This window comes from Chroicocephalus ridibundus, chromosome 6 (assembly GCF_963924245.1).
Source record: "Chroicocephalus ridibundus chromosome 6, bChrRid1.1, whole genome shotgun sequence".
NCBI lineage: Eukaryota > Metazoa > Chordata > Aves > Charadriiformes > Laridae > Chroicocephalus > Chroicocephalus ridibundus.
The window spans coordinates 1,199,749-1,206,277 of NC_086289.1; positions in this window are offsets into that span (position 1 = coordinate 1,199,749).

Genomic DNA, 6,529 nt, shown 5'->3' on the forward strand with positions numbered 1-6,529 from the left:
ACCTTGTTTCTGGACATACCGTTACAGTAAGAAAATATTTAATCTGAACACAAGAGACCGCAAGAAAACAGGTAACCCGTTGTCCAAAATAGCATTCCACAGGTTTTGCACGTGCGTTTTGTAAACCGACATGTCCAGTGATGTCTGTGGGAATTTTCCAAGGGCTTCAACAGGCTTGGTTGTGTGTGTTTGCTGTGAAGCTTTTTGAATGCCACTGATTTTTAAAAAAGCTTACTTTTTTAATATTTAAAAACTTACTTAAAATATTTATTTAATATTTAAACTTACTTAAAAACTTACTTATTTAATATTTTCTAAAGCATTGGCTTGGTATTAATCAGGTCCATCTCTTAAACTTCAATTAGCCATGTCAAGCATGACATCATTTTATCATAGCTTGAATTTTCCCCTAACTTCTAGAAAAATACGTCATCATTATTCTGTTCCAGAGTTTCAGAACTGGGTTGCGGAACTGAGGTATGAATGTATACACAGTTAGAGCTATTTTGGGAAAGGGGGAACTGTAATGTCATCAGAACTGTCAAGAATGTGTGAGAGCTCTTTGCCAGACATTTATTATTTTGCATGGGAACTTAGATTTTTCCTTCATATCGCACTCTGTTGCCGTTTTGTGTTGATAAAAAACCCCTCAGATTTATTACTCCTTCTCTTATTGAGGCTGTGCTAAACTTTCTTTATTGAATTGCCTTATTCAAATTGTAACCGCAGGTCATTTCCAATCAAGAGTGTCTTAACTTGTGTGAGGATAAGCTTTAGAAAGCTAGATATAAGTGGCTGATAAAATAGTTTTTTGGAAACAGCTATGAAATTGGCACACGTAATCCCCAGATGTACTCGTTACGGCTCAGACTTTTTTATTAGTCTAATTTTCGGACTTTTCTGTGTCATTTGTCTCAAGACTGTTTTATATAATGTCTTTACTGATCTCTTGTAGTAAGAATTGTTCGTATGTCGTGAAAGACCGTTGCTGAAAGATGATCTCCCTTTCCAGATAATGAACCATGGCTTTAGATTGAATAAATCCACTAAATCATATGTTTATACTAATAGGATAGAGGATTACGATTTTCAGCCATCATATATCAGCCATGGGTTTCCATCCATGAGGCAGATTAGCTGGTTTTCTATAAATTTACAGGAAAATATTGCTGTAGGTAATCCAGCCAAAGCTGCGCCAGTCAGATCCCTGGGGAAAGGACCAGGAGATGACCGGTTCTTCATGTGGAAAGTCTTTCTCATCCAAAATGTATGAATTTATAATGGCTGAAGTCCGAGTTTGAATACAGGATGTTTTGCAGCTTCTCCCTGTCTTCCAAATAGTACAAAATAACCATATTACGGGGCTAATCTGATCCTGCACATGAGCTAAAGTGAGTCATCTTTAAGGGCATCCTGGGCTCAGTGGTGTGCTGGCTCCCAAGGAGGAGAGAGGGAGTTTGGGTCTGTCACGGTGTGATGGAAACCCACCTCTGTACGTGAAATACAAGTGCGCTGGAGAACTAAAAAATAATTCCATGCTTTTAAATTGTACGGAAAATGCAAAACAACATTTTCGAAAGCACTTACAAACTAAATCCCCGAAGTCGCCTGGGCAGTAGTTTTCTGATGTGCTGAAGTTTTTGTCTAAATCTCAGCGTCGGTGTCTCCATCCATTTCAGATTAAGTCGCTGGTGATTTAGGAGTGTGCATCTCATTTTCAAATATCACTCGGGACACTGATTTATTCTGGGGCTATTCACACCTACTGACTGCAGAAGCCAAGTTCCCTGTTTGAGTTTAGCATCTGCTGAGACGGTTTTAGTTTTAGGACGCCGCCTCTTGCACATAAATATGCATGAGGCAGATGAGCATGGAGCTGTGCCAGCGAGTGCCAGCCGAGGAGCTGCCTCGCACATCTCTATCGTCCGCTCTCTGCTCCTACCTGAGATATTTAATAGAGCTGTCCAGAAATGCTTCTGTGAAGAACATGTTGTTGCCTGGGGCTGGGGTTTTTTTTGGTCTGGAGTGTTATTTGTTGAGACTGAAGCTCTGCCCCAGGAAGAATTTTGTGGCAATTCCCAAGGAGGAGGGAGGCTCCCTGCGTGCACCCAGAGGGCTGGGGTGAGGTCCTTCCCAGGAGTAGCACCCAAAGGCTTACATCTGTGTGTTTTGGCTAATTAGACTGTCTCCCCCATTGCCAGGGTGTCCCAGAGCCACCGACTCTCAGAAACAAGCCGATGGGTCTGGTACAACCATTTTCATACCTGCATTTAGGTTTTTTGCTCATTTGATGCTGCGTTCAACTCTGCTTAGTTCCCAGTAGGCAACACGGCGTGAAACACCGCTGCAAGACATCGGGAGCGTAACGCGGTCTCTTCGAGGCAGATGCAAAGTGGAGTTGGGTCTTTGGAGAGGCGGAATGGGAGCCGGTGGGTGTGCAGGGACCCGGAACCGTGCCCCGGTAGCAGCGTGGCAGTGGCAGCTAGCGACGGCGTGTTTCGCGGGAGGAGCTCAGGTCTCCAGGGATTTGAACTGGGAAAACTCAGGTGTGTTGTCCTAAGCTGTTGAATCCTGATGGGATTCAAAGGTGGTTTAGGATAAAATGCTGGCTAAAACTTGGGGGGAGGGAGAGATTTTTTTTTGATCGACTCTTGGGTTAAAAATAAAACATTTATGTTTCTAGATAAATAAAACAATCACAAATTTTAAAATACTAATATTATTAATAATACCATTAATAATAGAAAATTAAAATTAATAAAAAATAAAATAAAAATTAAAACATTTATCATTGCTAGTGTGATTTTGCCTATAGACATTAAGCTAACCCTGTTGTAGAAGACAGTAAGTCTGGTTACTCGGGCATTTACGAATTTGTTCTGTTCCGGAGCCTTTGCAGCACTGCTCACGTGCCTGGGAGCAGGCAGCTTGCCTATGGACTCAGGCGCGGTCCTAGTCAATGGATGTGGGGAGAAAACAGAATTGTTACAGCCCAATCAAATAATATTTTTTTTGAGTCCTTTTTAAAAGACAAAATGTCCTCTAATAGCCATACAATTTTGATCCAGAAACAGTGAAAGAGAAGGGTCGTTGCTTCCAAGTTCACACAGTCCAGATCATATATCCTGTCTAGCAGGCAGAAGGAACAGCCTTGGACCTCTTAAACACTTGAATTTATTGACTGACAGCCTCCTAAACAGCCCAAAGTTTAATTTAGAAGCTGTCAGGGAGCATGGCTCAATTCTTCAGCGTTCATCGTACGCACAAGCTGGCAACTTGTCAGAACTTACAGATTTCTTTTTAACTTAATTTTTTTCGGTTGCGAAGTTGCAGACTGCCCTGCACAAATGCCGCCGGAGTGCGGTGACGGGTCCAGACCAGGTGCCTTCACTTTGATCTGCGCACAGGCACGGCTCCCTTCTTGCTTGGGGTTTGAATTCGGGAGAAGAGTTCAATCGAATAAAAAAGCCAACGCAGGCGCATCTCGAGGTCTGGGTTGGCCCCGATCCACGTGGCCCGGTGACCAGACGTGACAGCGGGGACAAAGGCGGCCGCGGTGTCCCCCGCCCTGGGGCTTTGTGGTGGCACATCGTGAACACTGGCCAAAGCCCAGCAGAGGGGCTTTGAAGGACTTGCTTCAGAATGAGCGAAATCTATTTATATTTTGGCTTTAGCTTCTTCCTGTCTCTTTTGCTAATCCTTTGAAGCTGTTAAGCAGGCCTGGGAGGAGTTTTTGGCTTTGTTTTGTCAGGCAGGGAAGGTTTGATTGATAGACACCAGCAGAAATCAGAAGTGTTAATGGGAAAGTTGTTGTGACAGATCGCTTTCGGTAAAACCCATAGGTGCTAATAAATATTCCATCAGTGCTAATTTTTAGCCACACTCAGCAGCCATGGCGCTCGAAGAGCCTGTGCTTATTTCCCTTAACCCAGAGCGGGGGATGGCATGGGGACAGGCAGAAGCCTCTGGGCACGGCGTCCTTGCCATCCTCGGGCGTCTTGCTGGGGTGCCAAAACTACACGTATTTGTTTTGTCAGCCAAGTAACGACATTTTTATCACCTGCTTTACCATTGCGCCTCCACAGCAATGGCACTATACATTTACTACAGCAGTAAAATCCCGGATTGTTGGCCGCGATCGGTGTTGGCCGGACACCGTGAGTGATGTACGCGAAGTCCTGCGGCTCTGCTGACGGGATCCTGCTGGCGGGGGACGAATTTCAGGGCTGAGGGACGGCAACAGAGCGTGGGCCGGGAATCAGGGCCGGTCCGGAGGGAAGCACGAGCCACCTAAAGCAGCACGTCTTGTTGAAACGAGTCACCCAGGAGGAGAAGTGGGTTTGGGGATGGGAGGAGGTGCCTGTCCCTGGCCGGTTACCCCTGACCGAGCTCCAGACTTCCGAGCAGTTAGCCTTAGGAGAAAGGACATGGCACCTCTAAACAGAAAGCTGCAGAAAATGTTTGCAGATAGTAGCTTTAATCTGCTACAACCAGTCCTATAAATCCTATCCTGAAAATAATACGACCCAGTAGAATACCAGTGCGTCGCTTACAATTTCTGCCCAAGAGCTGTTTTCCGTGTGAAAATTCATAAAGCACATAAAACGCTCTGTACCAGGTTTTATGAGAAGGTTCACTGTCATTTGACAAAGGATAACAATAGTAAATCCGTAAGGGCGGGAGTTTAGTAAGTTTGCTGTGTGATATAAATTACCTAGTTGTTTAGGTAATTATCTAAATTACCTGTGCAATATAAATTACGTGGCATGAATTATGCCTTTTAGCCTAATGAATCTCATTTATTTGGGATGAATGTAGTATCTTTATTGATTCATCTCACATCAGTCACTGTCAGCCTGCGCTTTGCCGGTGCTTTGCGGGGCCGGGACCTCTCTACGCCAATTCTCACTTCTCTGCTGCCGAACCTTGGGGGTCTGTTCCCTGTCGCTCAAGGCTCGTTTTCCTTTTGCTCTGGGAGTCTGTTGGGTGGATGCGTGCGGGGAGGGAGAAGAGCGAGGGTTGTGCGTTGTCCCCCCACCCCTTCATCACCCAATTAACGCTGTTGATGGCACCAGCATTTTCCCACCAGCCAAACCTTCAGCCTTGCATAAGCTCAATACGTCCCACACGCTACTGGGGCTAACGCCGAGCATCCGGCAGGGCTGGGGCTTCTTAACTATAGATGGAGGTTTAATTAACCTCATTTATATAAGAAGACTTGGCAAGAGTGAAAGAGGGATTCATGTGGTCTTCCACGTAGCGAAGGTAGAGCTTGTCCCAGCGGCCACTTTGCTTGAACCGAGAGGGCGAGTTTGCATCCGAGGAGCGCTGCAGGCGGGTTCGCGTGGTGTTTGACGGGGAAGCGTGATCTCAGCGCGTCTGGTGGGGCGGAGGGAAGAAATCTGTGTTTGAGAAAAAGGCAAAACCAAATTATTTACTTGTGCTTCAGTTTGCCTCTTTTCACTGTGCTCAGCACGCAGCCAACAGATTAAAAATTTACTTATATTTAGAGGTGCTATAAAAAATATGTTTGCTTTGAAGGCAGAGCATGTTAGGGAAAAAAAACACGTTGTTCCTTAAGTAGCTTCATCTTTATTGTTTAATGTATTTTTATTTTTTTTAATAAACTGACAGCAGGGAGAGGTGACTGTGGCGTTATGGCGACCAGTGGTAGCCCAGTAATGTCTGCGTGTGCCCTGCTGGGCTCTGCCAGGCTCGCTCGCCTCTCCACGAGACCTCTGGGTGCAGCGAGGGAGCTACAGGCTGCTCGTGGGGAGGTAAAATCACCCCTTTCGATGGCCTCCACTGGCAGCTGCCGTGCTGGCCAGGGAGACATGAGATGCCACCGCCGCCTGCAACGGGAGCTGGGCACGGTGGGCTCGGCTCCCAGAGCTGGGGAGGTGTTTCGGAAGCCAACTTAATGCCCTAATAATAGGGTGCACCAAGGAAATGGATTAACGACCTATGGCAGACTCTGCGATTTCAGGGGGTACTAAAAGGGAACGCAGATTTCCAGGTACGTGAGGAGTGACGGAGGGAATTAGAACCAAAACGCTCTCAAAACGTCCTTTGGGCAAAGCGTTTCTCTCCTCGGGGGCTGCACAATCCCTGCTGCAGAGGTTCCCCGGCAGACAACGTGGTCGGGGAAGGGACACGGCGGGTGCAGGAGGAGAGGGGGGGTCTGTGGGTGTTGGGATTCCCGGAGGAGCCTGCATTTCTCTCCAGGAAAGCAAAGATACTTGAGAGGTGTCGTTACCCCACAAGACACCCAGTGGAATGCTATTTCACACCTGCGCATCGTCGCTTTGACTCATAGGCCATAAAGATTCAAACTTAATTCTTAACTGGTTGGATGAGTATTTTTCCCAAGCCCTCTAGAGAGGGGCAGCTAAAGTCTGAAGCAGGTGGTTCATTGCAGATGATGGAGAAGTTACAATAGAGTTTAAAATCACTTAACTGATAGGTTGCATAACTATCCTGGCTGTTGCGTGCCGCCACGCTTAATTTCCCACCACCTGCTTTTAAGGCA